The sequence below is a fragment of the Mobula hypostoma genome, chromosome 5 (assembly GCF_963921235.1).
Source record: "Mobula hypostoma chromosome 5, sMobHyp1.1, whole genome shotgun sequence".
In the NCBI taxonomy this organism is placed as follows: domain Eukaryota; kingdom Metazoa; phylum Chordata; class Chondrichthyes; order Myliobatiformes; family Myliobatidae; genus Mobula; species Mobula hypostoma.
The window spans coordinates 21,924,048-21,952,036 of NC_086101.1; the positions used below are offsets into that span (position 1 = coordinate 21,924,048).

General features: G+C 45.5%; 1 long non-coding RNA gene across 1 annotated transcript; it reads left to right on the forward strand.

The window, feature by feature from the left end:
- The first annotated feature begins 242 nt into the window (after positions 1-242).
- On the forward strand, positions 243-27,374 carry LOC134346149 (uncharacterized). The gene is made up of 3 exons (XR_010017839.1): positions 243-461; positions 7,162-7,287; positions 26,892-27,374. It is a non-coding gene; the product is annotated as an uncharacterized LOC134346149 (long non-coding RNA).
- The last annotated feature ends 615 nt before the right edge of the window (positions 27,375-27,989 follow it).

A 27,989-nucleotide genomic window follows, 5' to 3' on the forward strand; every position in this document is an offset into this window, starting at 1 on the left:
GGCTGTTCTCTGAGCTGCTTGACAGAATTGTAAAACTGCCAAAAATATAGACAATGTAAATAGTTCCTTCCTCTTGGAACTATTTTTGGATCGGGACTACAGAGTGGTGTGGGAGCTGAATTCTGAAGGAAGGCAGTTTTTTAAAAAAACTTCTTTGAGTGCAAGAAGGACAAGACTGTGCAGGCGCGTGACGTAACAGGACAGCGCGGAGAATTTAAAAAGGAGACCACCCTACACAGTGAGCAGCTGTCGGAGTGGGCAGCGGAGTGAGTGGTAGCAGAGTGCAGGGCTTTGGCTTCAATAGGCTTCAGCAGTAAACGGGAAGAGGCAACAGCGAGGCACCAACTCTTTTTTTTTCTCCCCTCCCCCCTTCGTGAATCGGCCCGGACAGACAGGAGCAGCTGGGCTCTCACAGCTAATGGTACGAGCTAAAGGTTTAAAAAGTTCGTCTGTTTGGCGAGGTAAGTGGGTGAGTAGACTTATTTTTCCTGTTTCATTCCTGTATAATTAGATAGCATGCCTGCAGGGTTAGTGCTTTGTTCAGGGTGTCAGATGTGGGAATCCTGGGAGACCTCCAGCCTCCCTGATGGCCACATCTGCGCCAGGTGCACCGAGTTGTAGCTCCTCAGAGACCCTGTTAGGGATCTAGAGCTGCAGCTGGATGACCTACTGCTTATCAGGGAAAGTGAAGAGGTGATAGACAGGAGCTACAGGGAGGTAGTCATCCCTAGGCTACAGGGGTCAGAAAACTGGGTCACTGTCAAGAGAGGGAAGGGAAATGCCCGGATAGTGGAGAGCACCCCTGTGGCTGTCCCCCTCAGCAACAAATATCTTGTTCTGGATGCTGTTGAGGGGGATGAACTGACAGGGGACGCCCACGGTGACTGGGTCTCTGGCACTGAGCCTGGCGCTGTTGTGTAGGAGGGAAGGAGGGAGAAGAAGAATGCGGTAGTCATAGGAAATTCCATAGTCAGGGGAACGGACAGGAGATTCTGTGAGCCTGGTAGAGACACCTGCATGGTGTGTTGCCTCCCAAGTGCCAGGGTACGGGATGTCTCGGATCGGGTCCAGAATATTCTGAAGGGGGAGGGTGAGCAGCCAGTTGTCTTGGTACATGTTGGTACCAATGACATAAATAGAACAAGAGAGGAGGTCCTGAAGAGAGATTTCTGGGAGTTAGGAAGGAAGGTGAGAAGCAGGACCTCCAGGGTAGTAATCTCGGGATTGCTACCTGTGCCACATGCTAGCGAGGGCAAGAATAGTTGGATCAGGCAGATGAATGCGTGGCTGAGAGACTAGTGCAGGGAGCAGGGCTTCAGATTCTTGGATAATTGGGATCTCTTCTGGGGGAAGTATGACCTGCTCAAAAAGGACAGGTTACACCTGAACTTGAAGGGGACCAATATCCTGGCGGGAAAGTTTAATAGAGCTGTTAGGGAGGGTTTGAACTAACTTGGCAGGGGGATGGGAACCGGAATGATAGAGCGGAGGAAGGGGAAAACAGAAATAAATCTAAGATAGTGAGCAGTAAAGATGTCAGGAAAGACAGGCAGGTGATGGGGCAAATTTGTAGCCATTGGGATGAGTTGCAGTGCAATAAAGTTACAGTGAAATCAAAGCAAAAAGTACCTAATACTGGTCTTAAGGTGTTATACTTAAATGCATGCAGCATAAGGAATAAGGTGGATGATCTTGTTGTACAGCTACAGATTGGCAGGTATGATATTGTGGCCATCACTGAGACCTGGCTAAAGGATGCATGTCTCTGGGAGCTTAACGTCCAAGGATACACGGTGTATCGGAAGGATAGGAAGGTAGGCAGAGGGGGAGGTGTGGCTTTATTGGTAAGAAATGATATTAAATCATTAGAAAGAGGTGATACAGTATCGGAAGGTGTCGAATCTATATGGGTTGAGCTAAGAAATTGCAGAGGTAAAAGGACCCTGATGGCAGTTATTTATAGGCCTCCAAACAGCTGCAGTGACGTGGACTACAAATTACAACAGGAAATAGAAAAGGCTTGCCAGATGGGCAGTGTTATGATAATTGTGGGGGATTTTAACATGCGAGTGGATTGGGAAAATCAGGTCGGCACTGGATCTCAAGAGAGAGAATTTGTAGAATGTCTGCGAGATGGCTTTTTAGAACAGCTTGTTGTTGAGCCCACTAGGGGATCGGCTGTACTGGATTGGGTATTGTGTAATGAACCGGAGGTGATTAGAGAGATTGAGGTGAAGGAATCCTTAGGAGGCAGTAATCATAACATGATTGAGTTCACTGTGAAATTTGAAAAAGAGAAGCCGAAATCTGATATGTCGGTATTTCAGTGGAGTAAAGGAAATAATAGTGTCATGAGAGAGAAACTGGCCAAAGTTGACTGGAAAGGGACACTGGCGGGAAGGACGGCAGAGCAGCAGTGGCTGGAGTTTATGCAAGAAGTGAGGAGGGTGCAAGACAGGTATATTCCAAAAAAGAAGAAATTTTCGAATGGAAAAAGGATGCAACCATGGTTGACAAGAGAAGTCAAAACCAAAGTTAAAGCAAAGGAGAAGGCATACAAGGAAGCCAAAATTAGTGGGAAGACAGAGGATTGGGAAGTTTTTAAAAGCTTACAAAAGAAAATTAAAAAGGTCATTAAGAGGGAAAAGATTAACTCTGAAAGGAAGCTAGCAAACAATATCAAAGAGGATACTAAAAGCTTTTTCAAGTATATAAAGAGTAAAAGACAGGTGAGAGTAGATATAAGACCGATAGAAAATGATGCTGGAGAAATTGTAATGGGAGATAAGGAGATGGGGGAGGAACTGAACGAGTATTTTGCATCAGTCTTCACTGAGGAAGACATCAGCAGTATACCGGACACTCAAGGGTGGCAGGGAAGAGAAGTGTGCGCAGTCACAATTACGACAGAGAAAGTACTCAGGAAACTGAATAGTCTAAAGGTAGATAAATCTCCTGGACCAGATGGAATGCACACTCATGTTCTGAAGGAAGTAGCTGTGGAGATTGCGGAGGCATTAGCGATGAACTTTCAAAAGTCAATAGATCCTGGCATGGTTCCGGAGGACTGGAAGATTGCAAATGTCACTCCGCTATTTAAGAAGAGGGCAAAGAAGCAAAAAGGAAATTATAGACCTGTTAGCTTGACATCTGTGGTTGGGAAGTTGTTGGAGTCGATTGTCAAGGATGGGGTTACAGAGTACCTGGAGGCATATGGCAAGATAGGCAGAACTCAGCATGGATTCCTTAAAGGAAAATCCTGCCTGACAAACCTACTACAATTTTTTGAGGAAATTACCAGTAGGCTAGACAAGGGAGATGCAGTGGATGTTGTATATTTGGATTTTCAGAAGGCCTTTGACAAGGTGCCACACATGAGACTACTTAACAAGATATGAGCCCATGGAATTACGGGGAAGTTACTTACGTGGATAGAGCATTGGCTGATTAGCAGGAAACAGAGAGTGGGAATAAAGGGATCCTATTCCGGTTAGCTGGCAGTTACCATTGGTGTTCCACAGGGGTCCGTGTTGGGGCCGCTTCTTTTTACATTGTACATCAACGATTTGGATTATGGAATAGACAGCTTTGTGGCTAAGTTTGCTGACGATACGAAGATAGGTGGAGGGGCTGTTAGTGCTGAGGAAACAGAGAGTCTGCAGAGAGACTTGGATAAATTGGAAGAATGGACAAAGAAGTGGCAAATGAAATAAAATGTTGGAAAGTGTATGGTTATGCACTTTGGCAGAAGAAATAAACAGGCAGACTATTATTTAAATGGGGAAAAAATTCAAAGTTCTGAGATGCAATGGGACTTGGGAGTCCTCGTACAGGATACCCTCAAGGTTAACCTCCAGGTTGAGTCGGTGGTGAAGAAGGCGAATGCAATGTTGGCATTCATTTCTAGAGGAATAGAGTAGAGGAGCAGGGATGTGATGTTGAGGCTCTATAAGGCACTGGTGAGACCTCACTTGGAGTACTGTGGGCAGTTTTGGTCTCCTTATTTAAGAAAGGATGTGCTGACGTTGGAGAGGGTACAGAGAAAATTCACTAGAATGATTCCAGGAATGAGAGGGTTGACATATGAGGAATGTTTGTCCGCTCTTGGACTGTATTCCTTGGAGTTTAGAAGAATGAGGGGAAACCTCATAGAAACATTTCGAATGTTGAAAGGCATGGACAGAGTGGATATGGCAAGGTTCTTTCCCATAATGGGGGAGTCTAGTATGAGAGGGCATGACTTAAGGATTGAAGGGCGCTCATTCAGAACAGAAACGCAAAGAAATTGTTTTAATCCAGAGGGTGGTGAATCTATGGAATTCGTTGCCATGGGCAGCAGTGGAGGCCAAGTCATTGGGTGTATTTAAGGCAGAGATTGATAGTTATCTGAGTAGCCAGGGCATCAAAGGTTACGGTGAGAAGGCGGCGGAGTGGGACTAAATGGAAGAATGGATCAGCTCATGATAAGATAGTGGAGCAGACTCGATGGGCCAGATGGCCGACTTCTGCTCCTTTTGTCTTATGGTCTAGTGCAAAAAAAACCGAGAGGCAGGTCCGGATATTTGGAGGGTCAGGATCCGTTCAGCAGTCTTATCACAGTTGGAAAGAAGCTGTTCCCAAATCTGGCCATACGAGTCTTCAAGCTCCTGAGCCTTCTCCCGGAGGGAAGAGGGACGAAAAGTGTGTTGGCTGGGTGGGTCTTGTTCTTGATTATCCTGGCAGCACTGCTCCGACAGCGTGCGGTGTAAAGTGAGTCCACGGACAGAAGATTGGTTTGTGTGATGTGCTGCGCCGTGTTCACGATCTTCTGCAGCTTCTTTCGGTCTTAGACAGGACAACTTCCATACCAGGTTGTGATGCACCCTAGAAAAATGCTTTCTACGGTGCATCTATAAAAATTAGTGAGGGTTTTAGGGGACAGGCCTGTCGGTGAAGTGTCATCCCTACTATCTGCCATGGGAATTCACCTCGGTCACACTGACAGTGGTCTACATTCCCCCCCAGAATTCGCTTGGCCACAAAAGGCAAAGGATGGCAGTAGATGGAGTTGTCAGGCCTGCACAGGCAGGTAGCTTCCAGTCTCCACACAGCTAACAGGAATCACCTGCCACCCTTGTCCATCACCTGCAGCCTATTTAAACCCAACTAACAGCCACAGTCCTTGTTCACCCATTGAACCAGACAGGCTCAACCAGTTGCTCCTAGCCTTAGTTATCTCATTGCCTTATCCTGTTAAGCATCTGTTCTCTCTTGTCTTGTGACTGTTAGTTTGCAGTTGATTAATAAAGTGATCACCCACCGCTAAATTGTCTGAGCTGATCTGTGTTTGTGTCAAGCCTCCTCTACATTTCGTGACAGGTATATTCTGCCTGCAGACTAATAGTTTGGGCTTTTCCGTAGGGATCCATTCTTGGTCCCTTGCACTTTGTCATGTCGAGAAAATGACCTGGATGTGGGAGTGAAAGTTTACAGACAATATGAAGGTTGGTGGATCGTGGAGAATGTTGCTGAGCGTATCAACAGGACATTGATAGGAAGCAGAGATGGGATGAGAAGTGGCCGATTGAGTTCAATCTGGAAAAGTGTGAAATGATTCACAGTGCAAGATCAGCTTGAAGGCAAAATACAGGTTTAATGGTAGGATTCATAGCAGAATGGAGGAACAGAGGAATCTCGGGATCCACGTCCATTGGTCCCTCAAAGACATTGTGTGAGTTAAAAAAGGTGCACGGTGTATTGACCTATATTAGTCAGGGGATTGAGTTCAAGAGTGTGAGATAACGTTACAGTTCTATAGAGCTCTGGTTAAAACACACTTAGAATATTGTGTTCAGTTCTGATTACCTCATTATAGGAAGGATGTTGAAGATCTAGAGAGGGTGCAGCGGAGATTATTGGGACTGGAGTATTATGAGAGTAGGTTGAGCTAATTAGAGCTTTTCTCTTTGGAGCAAAGGAGGATCAGAGGTGACTTAATAGAGCCATACAAGATGTTAAGAGGCAAGTGGACATCCAGAGGCTTTTCCTCAGGGTGGAAATGGGGGCATAAATTTAAGGTGATTGGAGGAAGGTATAGAAGGAATGTCAGCGGTACGTGTTTTACACGGAGAGGTAGGTGCGTGGAACGTGCTGGCAGAGATGATGTTCGAAGTAGATACATTAGGGACATTTAAGGAACTTTTAGATAGGCATATGGATGAAAGGAAAATGGAGGGATCTGTGGGAGAAAATGATTAGATTGATCTTCGAGTAGGTCTGAGTGCTACTGGTACCATGTAACCCAGTACTACCTGTCGCATTGTTGGGTGGTCGGCGACTAAACCGGTTTCCCCACCCTCTCGTAGGGTCAACAGCCCATCTAGCAAACACGTGCCATGAAGCGCAGAAAGGGCATCCTTGCATCGAAGCTTGGTCTGGCCATTCACTGCAACAGAACTTCCCCCAGCCATCTTGGACCCCGCCATGCTGCTGGATCCGGGAGGGGATGTCAAGAGGGTGGGTCTGGACCTGTGCAACCCCCTACTCACCTAAAATCCATTCACGCACATGGTGTTCCTTTCTGAGGAGTGGGGTATCACCCCCCCTAACTGACTGAAAGGTACCATCATCATCCTATGAGATGGATAACCAGAGAGAGAGTAGGTTAAAATGTTGGCACAACATCATGGGCCAAAGGGACTATTCTGTACTCCCTTGTTTTAGATCTCAATGAAATTAAGAGGTATAAAGTTACATCACAGCCTAGTTTGGAAACACCAATAACCTTGATGGAAAATTCAACAAAAAGTAGTGGATATGGCCCAGTGCACCACGGGTAAAGTCTTCCCCACCATTGATCACATCTACACAGAGCACAGTTGCAGCAAAACAGCATCCAGCGTCAGTGACCCCCAGCACCCAGGACATGCTCTATTCTTGCTGCTGCCATCAGGAAGCAGGTGCAGGAACCTCGGAATGCACACCTCCAGCTTCAGGAACAGCTTTTACCCCCCAACCATTAGGCTTCTGAGGGTAACTTCACTCACCCCATCACCGAAGTGTTCCCCCCAACCTATGGACTCACTTTCAAAGACTCTTTATCCCGAGTTCTCAATATTTATTGCTTATTTATTATTATTATTATTATTATTAATAATATTATTTTCTGATTTGTATTTGCAGCTTGTTGTCTTTTCCTTATTGTCTGTTTGTCCTGTTGGGTGTGGCCTTCCATGATTCTATTATCTTTCTTGGATTCACTGTGTATGCCCACAAGAAAATGGATCTCAGCGTTTTATATGGTGACAGGTATGCATTGTGATAATAAATTTATTTTGAACTTTTAACGTTGAAATTAATGCGACAAAAGTGTGTCTCAGGAAAAATACACAAACTTGAGGAACTCAGCAGGACAGGAATGGAAGTGGGAGTTTTGGGCCAAGATTCCTTATCAGGACAAGGGTTTGAGATAAGATAAGACGGTTATTTTAGTGGTGGAGCAAGGTGGAGCTGCTGGTCCACTCCTCTATTTTCTACCTTCTTGTGAATACTTGAGGTGACAAATTCTGGATATAATTCCACAATAAATGGCATTTGAACTTCAAACTGACTAAACACTCCATGCTTTTGCCTTTCCCATAACACACCCCTGCTTGATGCTAAATCATGTGCTTGATAAGTGTAGGGGGTTTCTTCTTTTATGTTACTGCGTAGGCTATTTAAAGTGGCTTCTTTGTTATGTTAAATGCTGAGAAAGACCTCTTGCTAGCAGTTTGTTTGGGTTATATTATTGGTAACAGAGCGAACGAACAATTGGGATAGATGTTATGCTTTCTAGTGTGTCTGTAAGTTATTGTGATGCATGGGTTTTTGGACAGAAGGCGTGAAAAAGAGAGAGAGCGAGAGGATGGACAAGGTGCTGTGAGCCGGCTAACGGGGTCGGACCGCGAGTAGGAGTCCCGGGTCCAGGATTTTCGGTGAGGAGAGGAGACGGAGACAGACTCGTGTGGAGCGTCTTGTCAACCACCGTGGTTGGTTCCAGGCGGCAGGTCGAGGTGGTCAGAGGGGATCAAATGGTGAAGAGAGGATCGTTACTAGAGTTCCAATTGTTTGTGCACAAAGAGATTGAACTTTGACAAGTGTGGCGCCTTTTATTTTCTTTTTATATTTTATCTCTATTATAGTCATAGTCATAGTCATACTTTATTAATCCCGGGGGAAACTGGTTTTTGTTACAGTTGCTCCATAAATAATAAATAGTAATAGAACCATAAATGGTTAAATAGTAATATGTAAATTATGCCAGTAAATTATGAAATAAGTCCAGGACCAGGCTATTGGCTCAAGATGTCTGACCCTCCAAGGGAGGAGTTGTAAAGTTTGATGGCCACAGGCAGGAATGACTTCCTATGACGCTCAGTGCTGCATTAATTATATAGTTCTAGTAATATCTATAAACTGTAATTCATTTAATCGTATATGGTGTATTGTCTGTTATTTGGCGGGGTGGGGTATATCACACAGCATCTACACAAACTTAATTACCCAGTTTGGCGGGGCCGAGCCCTGTTTCCCTAGACGACAGCGAGTTGAGCGACCCTGAGGCTTGCCGGGGGTGGGGGGGGTACATAAGTATGAAGAAATTTCCAGGGAGTTATTTTAGACAGTGGTGAAATGGAGAATATTATATCATATAATAGAAAATATTATCCTCTTTCAGAGAATATTATAGTTGTGGGTTTTATTTGGTTGATTAAAACTAAAGGACAGAGATCACAAACAGCTCTTTCCAAGTGTCTCTTGACGATCACACTGAATCTGTTCTTCAGGAATGTTCCCTCTTCTCCCACCGTCCAGATGTTCACAAATATTCTCTGGACCATGATGAGGTTGTCACAAATAGAGCCTGTTCTGTCATTTAATAATCTGTGCCTCGGGTCTATCCTTCTTAAGTAGGAGTGTCCAGTGCAGGGAAGGACAAAGTGGCGGGGGTCAAATAAGGATGGAGAGGGGTGTAAGAAGTAAGGAGGTCCACACGAGAGTTGGAAGATGGGAATCCTACTGATGATTAGGGTGGGGGCACTGAAGGACAAGCAAATTCATGGGGGGCAGTGGTTTTAAAGGGGCACATAGATACCAGAAGGAGGAAATGGACAAGGGGATCTGTCCCTGAGCCTACCTGTGTGTACCTGTATAGAAGTATATAAGTAGATAACAGGTGTCATGCCTATCCCTGCTGAAATCCGGTGGAAAACACACAGAGGGAGATCACAATCGGAGGAAAGAGGACCGGGTCGAGACAACAGCGACTTTTGGAGAAGAGGAGTTTGGTGGGTAATACCGTTCCGGCTGACCGGAAGTGCACTAAGAGCGGTAAGCGCAAAGGAATTGGGTGCTTACTGTTCTGGCTAACAACGGATGGTGCAATCCGAGGTATATTACGATCAAGAAACGTGTTTGCAGACTGGCTATTGAACTTTTTACTGTTGGACTTCGGCCACATTTCACCGAGATACAACACTGGGCGGCACGGGAAGTCGTTCCTGCCTGTGTCCATTGAACGTGCAGCTCCTCCCATGGAGGGTCAGACACCCTGAGCCAATAGACTGGTCCTGGACTTATTTTCCATCTGGCATAGTTTGCATTTTGGTGTTTGATAGTTGGAGTTTTTTGTATTGCTATATTTACGCTCTATTCTTGGTTGGTGCGGCTGTAACGAAACCAAATTTCCCTCGGGTTTAACAAAGTATATCTATCTATCTATCTATCCACTTATGCGTGAGTTTTAGTATCCGTTCAGCAGTCTGGTCTCGAGTTGCAGCAACCCCTCCCTCCCACTGACACCGGATCAGGATCCACTGTAACAGTCTTCAGAACGTTTCTAAAAGTTTGATATTTAAAGCTCGGCACGGTACTAGAATGTGCAATCATCACAGCGATATTTGATTCTGCACTTCACACTCCCTGGAGTACAAATATTAAATATTAAAAATAGTTTAAATTAATAAATATTAACATTTTAAATTATAAGTCATAAATAGAAAATAGAAAAATGGGAAGTAAGGTAGTGCAAAAAAACGGAGAGGCAGGTCCGGATATTTGGAGGATATGGGCCAGATCCGGGTCAGGATCCATTCAGCAGTCTTATCACAGTTGGAAAGAAGCTCTTCCCAAATCTGGCCGTACGAGTCTTCAAGCTCCTGAGCCTTCTCCCAGAGGGAAGAGGAACGAAAAGTGTGTTGGCTGTGTGGGTCTTGTCCTTGATTATCCTGGCAGCACTGCTCCGACAGCGTGTGGTGTAAAGTGAGTCCAAGGACGGAAGATTGGTTTGTGTGATGTTCTGTGCAGTGTTCACGATCTTCTGCAGCTTCTTCCGGTCTTGGAGAGGACAACCTCCATACCAGGTTGTGATGCACCCTAGAAGAATGCTTTCTACGGCGCATCTATAAAAATTAGTGAGGATTTTAGGGGACAGGCCAAATTTCTTTAGTTTTCTCAGGAAGTAAAGGCACTGGTGGGCCTTCTTGGCAGTGGACTCTGCTTGGTTGGACCAAGTCAGGTCATTTGTGATATTGACCCTGAGGAACTTAAAGCTTTTGACCTGTTCCACTTGCGCACCATCGATGTAAATTGGGCCTTGCGGTCCGCTACTCCTTCTGAAGTCAACAACCAATTCCTTCATCTTGCTGATGTTGAGGGATAGGTTATTGTCTTCACACCATGCCACCAGGTTCTTAATTTCCTCTCTGTACTCAAACTCATCATTACGCGAGATACGGCCGACAATTGTTGTGTCATCAGCAAACTTGTATATTGAGTTTGATGGAAACTTGGCTACACAACTATGGGTGTACAGTGAGTACAGCAGGGGGCTGAGTACACAGCCTTGTGGGGCACCTGTGCTCAGAGTGATTGTAGAGGAGAGCTTGTCCCTTATTTTTACAGCCTGGGTCCTGTCTGTGAGGAAGTTGAAGATCCAGCTGCAGATCTGAGTGCTAAGGCCCAGGTTCCGGAGCTTAGGAATCAGTTTTCATGTATTTGGAATGATGGTATTAAAGGCAGAGCTGTAGTCAATGAAAAGGAGCCTTACGTATGCGTCTTTATTCTCCAGGTGTTCTAAGGAGGAATGTAGGGCCAGAGAGATGGCATCTGCCATTGACCTGTTGCTCCGGTAGGCGAATTGCGAAGTATCGAGGTTGACGGGTAGGCTGTGGTTGATGTGTGCCATAACCAATCTCTCGAAGCACTTCATAGCAATTGATGTCAGAGCCACAGCTCGATAGTCATTCAGGAATGCCACCTTGCTCTTCTTCGGCACTGGGATTGTCGTTGCCTTCTTAAAACACGAGGGGATCTTAGACTGAAGCAAGGAGCAGTTGAAGATATCAGCAAACACTCCAGCTAGCTCGCTTGCACAGGCCCGGAGAACCCGTCCTGGGACGCCATCTGGGCCCGTCGCCTTCCTTGGATTTATCTTCAGGAAGGCCCTTCTAACATCCTCCTCGGTGACAATGAATCTCGATGCCACCAGGTCCGGTTCATCCGGAGGGAGCGGGACGCTCCTCTTCTGTTCGAATCTTGCGTAGAAAACGTTAAGTTCGTCAGGAAGAGAAGCGCCACAGTTATTGATATTTCCAGCCTTTTCTTTGCGCCCAGTGATCTCATTTAGACCCTGCCATAGTCTACTGGCATCCCTTTGGTTAGCCTGGGCTTCCAACTTGGCTCGATATTGCCTCTTGGTGCCCTTAATGGCTTTCCGGAGTTCGCGCCTGGATTCCGTGTAGCGACTGGCATCACTGGACCTAAAAGCCGCAGCTCTAGTCTTTAACGGGGACTTGACCGCATAATTCATCCAAGGTTTCCAGTTAGGGAATACCCAGATCGTCTTGCAAGACACACAGTCCTCCATGAATTTCCAAATAAAGTCCGTGACAGCTGAGGCATACTCATCGAGGTTAGCTGCCAAGTCCTTGAATACTAACCAGTCCACCGATTCAAAGCAGTCACGGAGGACATACACTACATCCACTGCTCTACCTTCATCAATTTGTTTTGTTACTTCCTCAAAGAATTCAATCAAGCTCATGAGGCGCAACCTACCCCTTACAGAGCCATGCTAACTATCCCTAATCAGACTGTGCTTCTGAAAATGTTTATAAATCCTGTCTCTAAGAGTCTTCTCTGATCATTTTCCCACCATTGATGTCAGACACGTAAAAATGCTGGAGGAAATCTGTAAGTTAGGGAAGTGAACAGCCTGACCTGCTGAGTTCCTCCTGCATTTTGGCTCAGGATTTCCAGCATCTGCAGAATCTGTTGTGCACCAGAAACAGCCCCAATACCGCAGGATCAGATGCGCTCCTTTGTTCATCATCTCCCCGCCATGAATTCATCTCTTCTACCTTTCTTGCTCTGTACTCATTGGTCAGTGACACTGGCAGCAATCCAGAAATTTTAAAGACTTCTTTTTACTGTAGCATTGATGAGTGGGCTCAGGTATCTTTGCACTGCCTTGACCTCCTTTCTGTATGGTGGCAAAGTAAGACATAGAAGCAAAGTTAGCCCACTTGGCTCTTTGATTTTCTCTGCCAGTCAATCACAGCTGATTCATTGTCCCTCTCAACTATGTTCTCCTGCCTTCTCCCAGTAACCTTTAACACCCATTCTAATCTAGAACGTATTAACCTCTGCTTTAAATACACCCAAAGACTTGACCTCCAAATTCAACACCCTTTGGCTGAAGAAATTCAAAGTTCAAAGTAAATTTATTATCCATGTATGTATACACCAACACTAAGATTCATTTTCTTACAGGCATTCGTAGTAGAACCAAGAAATACAATAGATTCAATGTAGAACTACACAAGCAATGAATGTGCAAAAGAAGTCAAACTGTCCAAATACAGACAGACAAACAAATAAATAATACTGAGAACATGAGTTGTTGAGTCCTTGGGAGTGAGTCCACAGGTTATTCAATCAGTTCAGTGTTGGGGTGAGTGAAGTTATCCACGCTGGTTCAGGAAGCTGACGGTTGAATGTAATAACTGTTCCTGAACCTGGTGATGTGTGACCTAAGGCTCCTGTACCTCATTTCAGATGGTAGCAGAGAGAAGAGAGCATAGTCTGGATTGGATGCCCTAGTATTCTGAGTCTGTGCCCTCTGGTCCTGGACTTTTTCTATTGGAAACATCTTCTCCTTATTCACTCTTTCTGGGCCTTTCAGTATTCAGCAGGTTTCAATGAAATCCACCCCCATTCTTCTAAACTCCATTGAGTACAGGCCCAGAGCCAGAAAGTACTTCTCATACATTAACCCTTTATTTCCCACAAACATTCTCATAAACCTCCTCTGGACCTTCTGCAATATCAACATATCCTTTCTTAGATATGGGGCATAAAACCACCCACAAAAAAAAACAAAAGTGGTCTGACCAATGCCTTATGTTGTGTTCCATCTATGTAAGTAACTCAGGCTGGGTACTGACTTTCCAACAATATTCAATATTGTTGCTGGAAACCCAGAGCAACACATGAAAATGCTGGGAGAGCTCAGTGGTTGGACAGCATCTATGGAAATAAATAAAGAGCCAGCATTTCGGACTGAGACCCTTCATCAGGACTTATTGTGTCCAATAAGAACACAACATTAATCATGGGTTTTATTAATCTATGTACGACTGACAAAACTATTCCTGGAATGTATGGGGATAATTTTTTTCAGGATTATTTGTTGACCAGCCAAATAGGAAACAGGCTATTGTACACTGTCCAATGAGAATGTGTTTTCTGATGTGACATCTAAAACTTTGATAAACTTTCAGATGTGTGGTGCAAAGTCCATTGACTGGTTGCATCACAGCCTGATATGGAAATACCAATTCCCATAAATGGGAAATCCTACAAAAGGTAGTGGATATCACCGAGTCCATCACAGGTAAAGGCCTCCCCACCATTGACCACATCGACACAGAGCGTCGTAGAAAGCAGATCTATCTTCGGGGACCCCTACTACCCTGGCCATGTTCTCCTCTCACTGCTGCCATCAGGAAGAAGCTACAGGAGTCTCAAGACAGTATTCAAGAACGGTTATTACCTCTCAACCATCAGCCTGTTGACCAGTGGCAATAACTTCACTCGACTTCACTTACCCCGCCACTGAACTGTCTCCACAACCTGTGGACTCACTTACAAGGACTCTTAACCTCATGTTCTTGATATTTAATACTTATGTTTTTCTTTGCTTTTGTACTTGCGCAGATTGTTATCTTTTGCGCAATTGCTGTTTACCCATCCTGTTGGGTGTGGTCTTTCATTGATTCTATTATACTTCTTGGATTCACTGAATATGCCTGCAAGAAAATGAATCTCAGGGTTGTATATGGTGACGTATATGTACTTTAACTTTTCTTTGAACTTTGAATGACTTGTTGGGTGATTATGGAAGAACTACCAAAATGTGATAGCACTCATAACTGAGATCGAACATCAGTGGTGCAGTCAAAATTATGGATCAATTTGAGTGATAATTGAACTGGAAAAGGTCCAATGCAGCCAGGAGAAAATCTTTAATGTGCTCCATGACCAGCCCCTTGTAGTTTGTAATCCTCTGAATTCTCTGCTGCCTGTGCCTCGTGTCTTTGGTATCAAGGAAGTGGTTGTATATTCTCTGAGAATGCCCCTATTTGCTTTCCTGTTGGAGTGGGAAAGCACAGCACTTGCTTCACTGACAGCTGTTGCATCTAAAGGCAGCATCACGATCCCTCAGCTGTGCATGGACCTCTACAGTAAGCCATTTGCCCTCACATGGGTGTGTTTCATGATGGGAACTTCCTCAGTACACTTCTCTATATAGCTGGGTCACAGTATCCACATACTCCTCGATATTAATGTGGTTGTAACCTCACTGAATATCCAATTTGTGTTTTCAAAGCTGTTCTGAAATGCTGACATTGTTTCCCCCCCCCCCCCCCGGCCAGGTTTTTACCACCTTTAGAGCTGGTTTTGTGCTAAGTGGTATTAATTCATAAAACACCCACAAAATGCTGGAAGAATTGAGCAGGACAGGCAGTATTTATAGACAGGAATAAACAGTCGACGTTTCAGGCTGAGACCCTTCATCAGGACTGTCATGATGAAGGGTCTCAGCCCAAAATGTCAACTATTTATTCCTCTCCATAGATGCTGCCTGACCTGTTAATTTCTTCCATCATTTTGTGTGTGGTACACTGGATTTCCAGCAACTACAGAACAAATTGTCTTATTGGCTAGTAAGAAATGCCGGAGAAATTAATGGGACTAAAAGAGGTGGGTAATGGTAGTCATCTTCCAAAGTTCTATTTTTTACAGCACAGATCCTATAGGTTGGAGTGTGGTAAATATAATCCACTATTTACATAAGGCTGGGGCAGAAATCGCAACTATAGATAGTTAATTAAACTAACAGTCTTTAGAGTCTAAGATATAGATGTGCTAATGATCTGTCAGAAAATGTCAACAAGATAAATTTTACATGGATCTATGAAACAGAAACCATCTCTGATAAATTGCCGGAGTTTTTGGAGAATGTTGTGGTACAAGGGAAACTCTGGTCTCCGTCAAGATCATTATTCAGACTTAGTTGTCTCTTTTGGGGTCAGAGGGGGGAGATAAGGGTCAGATAAGTGTTTAAGGACAGGAATGTGAAGGAGTTATAGGTCAGGTAGGGGTTTAGGGACAGGGATGTGGGGTGTTATAGGTCAGATTGGGGTTTATGGACAGTGATGTGGGGGAGTTATAGGTCAGATTGTGGTTTAGGGACAGTGATGTGGGGAGTTATAGGTCAGATTGTGGTTTAGGGACAGTGATGTGGGGAGTTACAGCTCAGATTGGGGTTTAGGGACAGTGATGTCGGGGAGTTATAGGTCAGATTGTGGTTTAGGGACAGTGATTTGGGGTAGTTATAGGTCAGATTGGGGTTTAGGCACAGGAATGTGGGGGAGTTATAGGTCAGGTAGGGGTTTAGGGACAGGAATGTGGGGAGTTATAGGTCAGGTAGGGGTTTAGGGACAGTGATGTGGAGGAGTTATAGGTCAGATTGGGGTTTATGGACAGTGATGTGGGGTGTTATAGGTCAGATTGTGGTTTAGGGACAGTGATGTGGGGTGTTATAGGTCAGATTGTGGTTTAGGGACAGTGATGTGGGGTGTTATAGGTCAGATTGTGGTTTAGGGACAGTGATGTGGAGGAGTTATAGGTCAGATTGGGGTTTAGGGACAGTTGTGTGGGGTGTTATAGGTCAGATTGGGGTTTAGGGACAGTGATGTGGGGTGTTATAGGTCAGATTGTGGTTTAGGGACAGTGATGTGGGGTGTTATAGGTCAGATTGTGGTTTAGGGACAGTGATGTGGGGTGTTATAGGTCAGGTTGTGGTTTAGGGACAGTGATGTGGGGTGTTATAGGTCAGATTGGGGTTTAGGGACAGTGATGTGGGGAGTTATAGGTCAGATTGGGGTTTAGGGACAGTGATGTGGGGAGTTATAGGTCAGATTGGGGTTTAGGGACAGTGATGGGGGAGTTATAGGTCAGATTGGGGTTTAGGCACAGGAATGTAGGGAGCTACAGGTCAGGTAGGGGTTTAGGGACAGTGATGTGGGGCAGTTGGAGGCCAGGTTAGAGTTTAGGGACAGTGATGTCGGGGAGTTACAGGTCAGATTGTGGTTTAGGGACAGTGATGTGGGGAGTTATAGGTCAGATTGGGGTTTAGGGACAGTGATGTGGGAAGTTATAGGTCAGATTGTGGTTTAGGGACAGTGATGTGGGGAGTTATGGGTCAGATTGGGGTTTAGGGACAGTGATGTGGGGCAGTTGGAGGCCAGGTTAGAGTTTAGGGACAGGTGTGGGGGGGAGTTACAGGTCAGATTGGGGTTTAGGGACAGTGATGTGGTGTGTTATAGGTCAGATTGGGGTTTAGGGACAGTGATGTGGGAAGTTATAGGTCAGATTGTGGTTTAGGGACAGTGATGGTGGGGAGTTATAGGTCAGATTGGGGTTTAGGGACAGTGATGTGGTGTGTTATAGGTCAGATTGGGGTTTAGGGACAGTGATGTGGGGTGTTATAGGTCAGATTAGGGTTTAGGGACAGTTATGTAGGGGAGTTATAGGTCAGATTGTGGTTTAGAGACAGTGATGTGGGGAGTTACAGGTCAGATTGGGGTTTAGGGACAGTGATGTGGGGCAGTTGGAGGCCAGGTTAGGGTTTAGGGACAGTGATGTAGGGGAGTTATAGGTCAGATTGTGCTTTAGGGACAGTGATGTGGGGAGTTATGGGTCAGATTGTGGTTTAGGGACAGTGATGTAGGGAGTTATGGGTCAGATTGTGGTTTAGGGACAGTGATTTGGGGGAGTTATAGGTCAGATTGGGGATTAGGGACAGTGATGTGGGGCAGTTGGAGGTCAGGTAGGAATTTAGGGACAGTGATGTGGGGAGTTATAGGTCAGATTGTGGTTTAGGGACAGTGATGTGGGGAGTTACAGCTCAGATTGGGGTTTAGGGACAGTGATGTCGGGGAGTTATAGGTCAGATTGTGGTTTAGGGACAGTGATTTGGGGTAGTTATAGGTCAGATTGGGGTTTAGGCACAGGAATGTGTGGGAGTTATAGGTCAGGTAGGGGTTTAGGGACAGGAATGTGGGGAGTTATAGGTCAGGTAGGGGTTTAGGGACAGTGATGTGGAGGAGTTATAGGTCAGATTGGGGTTTATGGACAGTGATGTGGGGTGTTATAGGTCAGATTGTGGTTTAGGGACAGTGATGTGGGGTGTTATAGGTCAGATTGTGGTTTAGGGACAGTGATGTGGGGTGCTATAGGTCAGATTGTGGTTTAGGGACAGTGATGTGGAGGAGTTATAGGTCAGATTGGGGTTTAGGGACAGTTGTGTGGGGTGTTATAGGTCAGATTGGGGTTTAGGGACAGTGATGTGGGGTGTTATAGGTCAGATTGTGGTTTAGGGACAGTGATGTGGGGTGTTATAGGTCAGATTGTGGTTTAGGGACAGTGATGTAGGGGAGTTATGGGTCAGATTGGGGTTTAGGGACAGTGATGTGGGGCAGTTGGAGGCCAGGTTAGAGTTTAGGGACAGGTGTGTGGGGGAGTTACAGGTCAGATTGGGGTTTAGGGACAGTGATGTGGTGTGTTATAGGTCAGATTGGGGTTTAGGGACAGTGATGTGGGGTGTTATAGGTCAGATTAGGGTTTAGGGACAGTTATGTAGGGGAGTTATAGGTCAGATTGTGGTTTAGAGACAGTGATGTGGGGAGTTACAGGTCAGATTGGGGTTTAGGGACAGTGATGTGGGGCAGTTGGAGGCCAGGTTAGGGTTTAGGGACAGTGATGTAGGGGAGTTATAGGTCAGATTGTGCTTTAGGGACAGTGATGTGGGGAGTTATGGGTCAGATTGTGGTTTAGGGACAGTGATGTAGGGAGTTATGGGTCAGATTGTGGTTTAGGGACAGTGATTTGGGGGAGTTATAGGTCAGATTGGGGATTAGGGACAGTGATGTGGGGCAGTTGGAGGTCAGGTAGGAATTTAGGGACAGTGATGTGGGGAGTTATAGGTCAGATTGTGGTTTAGGGACAGTGATGTGGGGGGAGTTACAGCTCAGATTGGGGTTTAGGGACAGTGATGTCGGGGAGTTATAGGTCAGATTGTGGTTTAGGGACAGTGATTTGGGGTAGTTATAGGTCAGATTGGGGTTTAGGCACAGGAATGTGGGGGAGTTATAGGTCAGGTAGGGGTTTAGGGACAGGAATGTGGGGAGTTATAGGTCAGGTAGGGGTTTAGGGACAGTGATGTGGAGGAGTTATAGGTCAGATTGGGGTTTATGGACAGTGATGTGGGGTGTTATAGGTCAGATTGTGGTTTAGGGACAGTGATGTGGGGTGTTATAGGTCAGATTGTGGTTTAGGGACAGTGATGTGGGGTGCTATAGGTCAGATTGTGGTTTAGGGACAGTGATGTGGAGGAGTTATAGGTCAGATTGGGGTTTAGGGACAGTTGTGTGGGGTGTTATAGGTCAGATTGGGGTTTAGGGACAGTGATGTGGGGTGTTATAGGTCAGATTGTGGTTTAGGGACAGTGATGTGGGGTGTTACAGGTCAGATTGTGGTTTAGGGACAGTGATGTGGGGTGTTATAGGTCAGGTTGTGGTTTAGGGACAGTGATGTGGGGTGTTATAGGTCAGATTGGGGTTTAGGGACAGTGATGTGGGGAGTTATAGGTCAGATTGGGGTTTAGGGACAGTGATGTGGGGAGTTATAGGTCAGATTGGGGTTTAGGGACAGTGATGGGGGAGTTATAGGTCAGATTGGGGTTTAGGCACAGGAATGTAGGGAGCTACAGGTCAGGTAGGGGTTTAGGGACAGTGATGTGGGGCAGTTGGAGGCCAGGTTAGAGTTTAGGGACAGTGATGTCGGGGAGTTACAGGTCAGATTGTGGTTTAGGGACAGTGATGTGGGGAGTTATAGGTCAGATTGGGGTTTAGGGACAGTGATGTGGGAAGTTATAGGTCAGATTGTGGTTTAGGGACAGTGATGTGGGGAGTTATGGGTCAGATTGGGGTTTAGGGACAGTAATGTGGGGCAGTTGGAGGCCAGGTTAGGGTTTAGGGACAGTGATGTAGGGGAGTTATGGGTCAGATTGGGGTTTAGGGACAGTGATGTGGGGCAGTTGGAGGCCAGGTTAGAGTTTAGGGACAGGTGTGTGGGGGAGTTACAGGTCAGATTGGGGTTTAGGGACAGTGATGTGGTGTGTTATAGGTCAGATTGGGGTTTAGGGACAGTGATGTGGGGTGTTATAGGTCAGATTAGGGTTTAGGGACAGTTATGTAGGGGAGTTATAGGTCAGATTGTGGTTTAGAGACAGTGATGTGGGGAGTTACAGGTCAGATTGGGGTTTAGGGACAGTGATGTGGGGCAGTTGGAGGCCAGGTTAGGGTTTAGGGACAGTGATGTAGGGGAGTTATAGGTCAGATTGTGCTTTAGGGACAGTGATGTGGGGAGTTATGGGTCAGATTGTGGTTTAGGGACAGTGATGTAGGGAGTTATGGGTCAGATTGTGGTTTAGGGACAGTGATTTGGGGGAGTTATAGGTCAGATTGGGGATTAGGGACAGTGATGTGGGGCAGTTGGAGGTCAGGTAGGAATTTAGGGACAGTGATGTGGGGAGTTATAGGTCAGATTGTGGTTTAGGGACAGTGATGTGGGGAGTTACAGCTCAGATTGGGGTTTAGGGACAGTGATGTCGGGGAGTTATAGGTCAGATTGTGGTTTAGGGACAGTGATTTGGGGTAGTTATAGGTCAGATTGGGGTTTAGGCACAGGAATGTGGGGGAGTTATAGGTCAGGTAGGGGTTTAGGGACAGGAATGTGGGGAGTTATAGGTCAGGTAGGGGTTTAGGGACAGTGATGTGGAGGAGTTATAGGTCAGATTGGGGTTTATGGACAGTGATGTGGGGAGTTACAGGTCAGATTGGGGTTTAGGGACAGTGATGTGGGGTGTTATAGGTCAGATTAGGGTTTAGGGACAGTTATGTAGGGGAGTTATAGGTCAGATTGTGGTTTAGAGACAGTGATGTGGGGAGTTACAGGTCAGATTGGGGTTTAGGGACAGTGATGTGGGGCAGTTGGAGGCCAGGTTAGGGTTTAGGGACAGTGATGTAGGGGAGTTATAGGTCAGATTGTGCTTTAGGGACAGTGATGTGGGGAGTTATGGGTCAGATTGTGGTTTAGGGACAGTGATGTAGGGAGTTATGGGTCAGATTGTGGTTTAGGGACAGTGATTTGGGGGAGTTATAGGTCAGATTGGGGATTAGGGACAGTGATGTGGGGCAGTTGGAGGTCAGGTAGGAATTTAGGGACAGTGATGTGGGGAGTTATAGGTCAGATTGTGGTTTAGGGACAGTGATGTGGGGAGTTACAGCTCAGATTGGGGTTTAGGGACAGTGATGTCGGGGAGTTATAGGTCAGATTGTGGTTTAGGGACAGTGATTTGGGGTAGTTATAGGTCAGATTGTGATTTAGGGACAGTGATGTGGGGAGTTATGGGTCAGATTGGGGTTTAGGGACAGTGATGTAGGGCAGTTGGAGGTCAGGTAGGGGTTTAGGGACAGTGATGTAGGGGAGTTATAGGTCAGATTGTGGTTTAGGGACAGTGATGTGGGGAGTTATAGGTCAGATTGGGGTTTAGGGACAGTGATGTGGGGGAGTTATAGATCAGATTGGGGTTTAGGGACAGTGATGTGGGAAGTTATAGGTCACATTGGGGTTTAGGGACAGTGATGTGGGGCAGTTGGAGGCCAGGTTAGGGTTTAGGGACAGTGATGTAGGGCAGTTATAGGTCAGATTGGGGTTTAGGGACAGTGATGTGGGGCAGTTGGAGGCCAGGTTAGGGTTTAGGGACAGTGATGTAGGGCAGTTATAGGTCAGATTGGGGTTTAGGGACAGTGATGTGGGGCAGTTGGAGGCCAGGTTAGGGTTTAGGGACAGTGATGTGGGGGAGTTACAGGTCAGGCTTCCTGAAATCCAGCAACATGGATGGTGATGAGGAAGGCCTGGAGTCCCAGTCTCTACTCCATGCTCAAAGTCCTGTGACGTGGACATGGTGAAGAAGGCCATTCAGAGTTTCACCCTCTGATCCGCCCTGAAAGGCCCCTGACATGGCTGTGTGAGGAAGGACATTCAGGGATGTTGGGCTGTCCCACGTCGATGGATCCGAGGATTTGATGTCTGTAGGAGCAGGAGGCATGAGGGTCGGTCAGTTGGCAAGCCCTGACTTTGAGCCTGGAGTTTGGCATCCCATTATCTACTGATCTGGGGATCGATACCGAAGATTGAAGCCCAAAGGCTGATCAGAATTCTGAAAGTTGAAGTCCAGTCACTGAAGCCTGGAGACTGGTGGCTCGTGGAGGTTGGAGGACTGTCCGAGTCTGTGGCTGATGACAGGGAGCAAAGGGCTTGTTTTTTTGTGGTTTTAGTTTTGCTTTGTGTGTGATGGTTGTTAATTTAAATGATTAATTTTGTTTCCACGTATGTGGGATAAATAAATCTGAGATATGATCTTTGGTTAAGGACCTGCAATAAGATATTAGCCTGCAAAAGTAAAGCACATGATACGAGTGTACTATATTTGGATAAATTGAATATAGTTGATAAATAGGAAGTAAAGAGGTGGGAGAAATGTTTTTGCTTTGCACGAGTAGTAGTTGCTGGCTAGCTGTGTAATGAAGGGACCATTGCTTGTGCGCAGATATTCACAAAAGCATAGATAGAGCAGAGCCATTGACTTGACCCCGGTCTATCATGGGCACTAGTCCCACCACCCCCCAGCACAGAGGATATCTCAAAAGGCAGCATCCATCTTTAAGGATCTCTATCACCCCGGACAGGCCCTCCCCTTATTTCTGCCATCAGGGAGGAGGTACAGGAGGCTGAAGACACACACTCAGTGTTTTAGGAACAGCTTCTTCCTCTCCGCCATCAGATTTCTGAATGGACAATGAACTATGCCCTCAACTTTTCTCAGTTTGCACAAATTCAATTTAATTTATATATACATATATTTCTTTTAGCAGTTTAAAGATTTTTATTCTGTACTGCAATGTACTGTTGTCACAAAACAGATTTCATGACAAATGCCAGTGATATTAAACTTGATTCTGATTCTGATTCAGTGCAAACGGCTCTCAGTGCAGGAGCAAGCGTGGCTAACTCACCTGTAGAGAGCTTTAGTCAGATCACAACTGGAGCTTTCCATTCTCAACAAAGTACAAAGTACTCTCTCACCACAGAGAGAATGTAACAGAGAAATTTGAGTGGATCTCCACGAAACTTACAAGTATTTTACAGTTTTAGGTTCATGTATCACCAAAACATGTATTAGTACACACACACACACACACACACACACACACACTCCTTACATATACATATATGCACCTTATATTCCGTCTGGGTAGTCTCCAACCTGATGGCATGAACATTGACTTCTCAAACTTCTGCTAATTCCCCACCTCCCCCTCGTACCCCATCTGTTATTTATTTTTATACACACATTCTTTCTCTCACTCTCCTTTTTCTCCCTCTATCCCTCTGAATATACCCCTTGCCCATCCTTTGGTTCCCCCTCCCCTTGTCTTTCTTCCCGGACCTCCTGTCCCATGATCCTCTCATATCCCCTTTGCCTATCACCTGTCCAGCTCTTGGTTCCATCCCTCCCCCTCCTGTTTTCTCCTATCATTTTGGATCTCCCCCTCCCCCTCCCACTTTCAAATCTCTTACTCACTCTTCCTTCAGTTAGTCCTGACGAAGGGTCTCAGCCCAAAACGTCAACTGTACCTCTTCCTAGAGATGCTGCCTGGCCTGCTGCGTTCACCAGCAACTTTGATGTGTGTTGCTATTAATATCCTAATCTGAAATTTGTATTCTCCAGATCATCACGAGACAAAGAAACAGCATGAAAATCAGTCAGAGAGCGACATCAAATCCACCCTCCCCATACAAAAAAGAGCAGCATCGTGATCACTAACCCCCCAAAACTCCCTCCCCCCACAGGAAATGGAACAGGAATATCGACCACCAAAAAACCCCTCTTCCACACAAAAATACTAACAGAATATCAACCCCCAAACACCTTCCACTCACATAATAAAAAGGAAAAGGAACAGGTGATAAACAACACAGAATATTAAAACCACAAAAAGTTCACGGTTCATGAACACAACAGTGCAATCCATAAAGGCAGAACCACATTACCATCCAAAGAGAGGGAGACCACACGAAGGCAGAGAGGCCTACCTGACTGCCACAGCGAGCCACACAGCGACAGGCCTCACACAGATTCCCTCCCCGGCAGCAATCAAAAGGAAGGTAGTCTCGTTTGCCTTCCACATTTGTCTCGATGTCTCAATCTTCCTCGACACCTTAAACAGCGAAGTGGAGTGATGATTGTCTTTCTGGCCTTGGCACATGGAATGTGAGGCCACAGTCTTGGGATACAAATATGATATTTAGGACTGAGCTGAGGATACAGTTCTTCACGCTGAGTGTGGAGAATCTGTGCAATTCTAAACCTCATACTCCCCATTTCTAAACCCATAAGGCAAAAGTAATAAGAGGAACATAGAAGGTTGGCCAGTCTTGTTCATGAACAGGCTCCTCTGACTATAGTGTCTGTGCTGAACACGATGCCAGATTTAACAACATTTCTTCTACCTGTACATGATACACCTCCCTCCACTCTGCGTTTGAAGTCCAGCAACATGGACGGTGATGAGGAACGCCTGGAGTTCCGGCCTTTGCTCCGTGCTCCAGGTCCTGTGATGTGGACGTGGCAATGAAGGACATCCAGAGTTTCGGCCGCTGCTCTGCCCTCAAAGGCCAGTGACATGGCTGTGTGAGGAAGGACATTCATGGATGTCAGGCTGTCCCACGTCGATGGGTCCGAGGGTCTGATGTCTGTGGGTGCAGGAGGCATAGGGGTCGGACAGTTGGCAAGACCTGACTTCGAGCCTGGAATCTGGGTTCCCATCTTCTACTAGTCTGGGGATTGATACTGAAGATTGAAGCCCCAAGGTTGATCAGAAGTCTGGAAGTTAAAGCCCAGTCACTAAGTCCAAGGAAGTAGAACACATCACCCCAGTTCTCAGATCACCCCACTGGCTTCCTGTCCATCATATGATTAACTTTAAAATATTACCACTGGTTTATAAAGCACTGAATGGTCTGGGGTCAAAATACATCTCTGATCTCCCGCTGCATTATGAAACTTCCCGAGCTCCCAGGCCATCTGCGGCAGGTCTGCTTACTGTCCCCAGGGTCAAAACTAAACATGGTGAAGCAGCTCTTAGTTACTATGCTCCACATATTTGGAATAACATTCCAGAGGACCTGAAGTCTGACTCAACTTTCAGCTCCTTTAAATTAAGGCTTGAAACTTTTCTTTTCACTGTAGCTTTCGAATAGAATCTCCTGCACTATAACTTTTATTCCTATTTAATCTATTTATCTTATTTTTACATGATTTGATTCTCCTTTATATTATCTGAAATTTGATGTTTGATTTTTCTATCTTGTTCTGTGTAAAGCACTTTGAACTATCTTGTGTTTGAAAAGTGTTATACTGTACAAATAAACTTGCCTTGCCTTGAAGCCTGGAGACTGGAGGCCTATATTAAGATTGGAGGACTGTCTGAGTGTGTGTTTAGGTAAGAGGGAGCAAAGAGGCTTGCTGTGGTTTTAATTGCTGTCTACAGCGCATCCTTGGATGTGATGGCTGTTAATGCAAATGACTCATTTCACTGAATGATTCCACGTACATGGGATAAATAGATTTGCATTGAATCTGAAATCTGATCTCTTGCTGAGGGTGCAAAATTAAAGTGCACAATATCACTCTAATATATTTGACTAAATTGATAATAGTTTGATAAATGGGAAGCAAAGAGGAGGAAGATTCTTTTTTGCAAGAGTGGGAGGTGCTGACTAGTAGTGTAGTTAAGGGACCATTGCTTCTGCCCTGGACATTCACAATATATATCGATGACTTGGATGAGGAAAGCAGGCGTACTGTTTCCAAGTTTGTTGGTTCTGCAAGACCCGATGGGGTTGTGAGTTGTGAGGGGGGAGGAAAGCAACTTCAAGACAACTTGTCCAAACTATGCTGGGATTAGAGACACACATAAAAGTTGCTGGTGAACGCAGCAGGCCAGGCAGCATCTCTAGGAAGAGGTACAGTCGACGTTTCGGGCCCAGACCCCTCCTGAAACGTCGACCGTACCTCTTCCTAGAGATGCTGCCTGGCCTGCTGCATTCACCAGCAATTTTTATGTGTGTTGCTTGAAATTCCAGCATCTGCAGATTTCCTCGTGTTTCTGGGATTAGAGAACATGTTTTATGAGGATAGGTTGAGTGAGCTAGGTATTTTCTCTTTGGCGAGAAGGAGGATGAGATGTGAATTGATAGAGGTATACAATATGATTAGAGGCATAGGTAGAGTGGACAGGCATGTTATGGTTAATATGAGGGTGCATAATTTTAAGGTGATTTCAAAGCTCAAAGTAAAATTTATTTTCGGAGTAAACACATGTCACCCCATACAACCCTGAGACTCTTTTTCTGTGAGCATACTTAACAAATCTATAGAACAGTAACCGAACTGTAAACATCAGGGACTGTAAACTGTAAACAAACTGGGCAAATGCAGATATAGATAAATAGCAATAAATAATGTGTATGAAACTACAATATAATAGAGTCCTTAAATGAGTACAGTCACCCCCTTTTGTTCAAGAGCCTGATGGTTGAGGGGTAGTAACTGTTCTTAAACCTGGTGGTGCCAGTCCTAAGGCACTTGTACCTTCTACCTGATGGCAGCAGCGAGAAAAGAGCACGGCCTGGGTGGTGAGGATCTTTGATGATGGATGCTGCTTTTCTACGACCACGTTTCATGTAGATGAGCTCAATGGTTGAGAGGGGTTTTGCCCATGATGTATTGCGCCAAACCCATTACCTTTTGTAGGATTTTCCACTCAAATGCATCGGTGTTCCCATTCCAGGCCGTAATGCAGCCAGCCAGCACACTTTCATCACTCATCTGTACATATAGTAGGATATAGAAGGCAGGGTCTCTTTTTTTTACATATAGGGTGCTGCCAGGGGTAGTGGTAGAGGCAGATGTAGTCGGCACATTTAAGAGATTCTGCGATAGGCACATGGATGAAAGAAAAATGAAAGGTTACGTGTGAGGGAAATTTAGTTTGATCTTGGAGTAGATTACAAAATCAGCATAGCATTGTGGGCCAAAGGGCTGGTACTGTGCTGCAGTGTTCCATGTGATATGTTCTATTTCCATCTTTAATATCTTTATTTTTCCCTTTCAGGGTGCTATTGAAGACCCTCACCTGGAGTTACACGCTGATTTCGGTTCTTTGCGGGAATGGGACCTGCTCTCGGGGGTTCAGGACTGGCCGTTGTTCGGCCCACCAAGGGTTCGGTCTGAGAGTCCAGCTCGGATTTGAAAGCTTAAAAGCTTGGGACTCTGGAGATGGGCAGATCGAGGGTTGGTGTCGCGGCAGGAGACGTCTGTCGTCGGGGAAGTCGGAAAATCTACTGATGTGGGCCTGAAGGCCTGAGATCTTGGCGATCTGGAAAAAGCAACGTAACAGACTCTTAACATCGTAAGGCAGCAAGTTGTTTCTTATGTCTCCCTGCTCTCTGGGAAAATGAAGACACCTCTTTCTCCCTTATTAGGGAGAGAGAGAACCTGCGGTATGTCAAATACTGGGTGAAACGTGAAGTCGTTGGGGTAGCTGCAAGTCCGTGTCTTTGCTATTGCTTTGCTCATGCTTGAGTGCTCGGCAACAGTGCCAATGCTTGGTTTGTTTTTGCCAGTGGGGGGAGGGGGGGATTGTTGCTCACCGCTGCTTACGCGCGGGAGGGAGGGGAGGTGGGGGGACTTTGGGGTTCTTATGTTTAACTGCCCTTCATTCTTTGGGGTACCCCTCTGTTTTCGTGGAAGTTTGTGAAGAAAAAGCATTTCAGGATGTATATTGTATACATTTCTCTGACATTGAATTGGACCTCTGACCTTTTTAAATTGAGTGAACAGGCAAATAGAAGTAGACACTGTAACACAGGTAAATGTGAAGTTGTCTATGTTCAAACCAAATCAAATCAAATTCGTCTTTAATTATCGTTCAAACATACATGAGCACAGCCAAACAAAACAGTATTCCTCTGGGGCCAAGGCATAAAACAAACAACAGTTCATGCAAAACAGCGAGCAAAAATAAAATCATAGTCACATCAAAAAACGCATATATAGCCCAAGACCCTGAGCATCATGTTCCTCAATTTGATGTTACAGTGAGCAGACGCAGAAAATCTATACACTCGCTTTGTATAAGCAGAAGAGTATTATTGAGACAGTACTGTATAGTGAAAGGAGAAACATTAATGTGGAAAGGAATTTTGGTGTC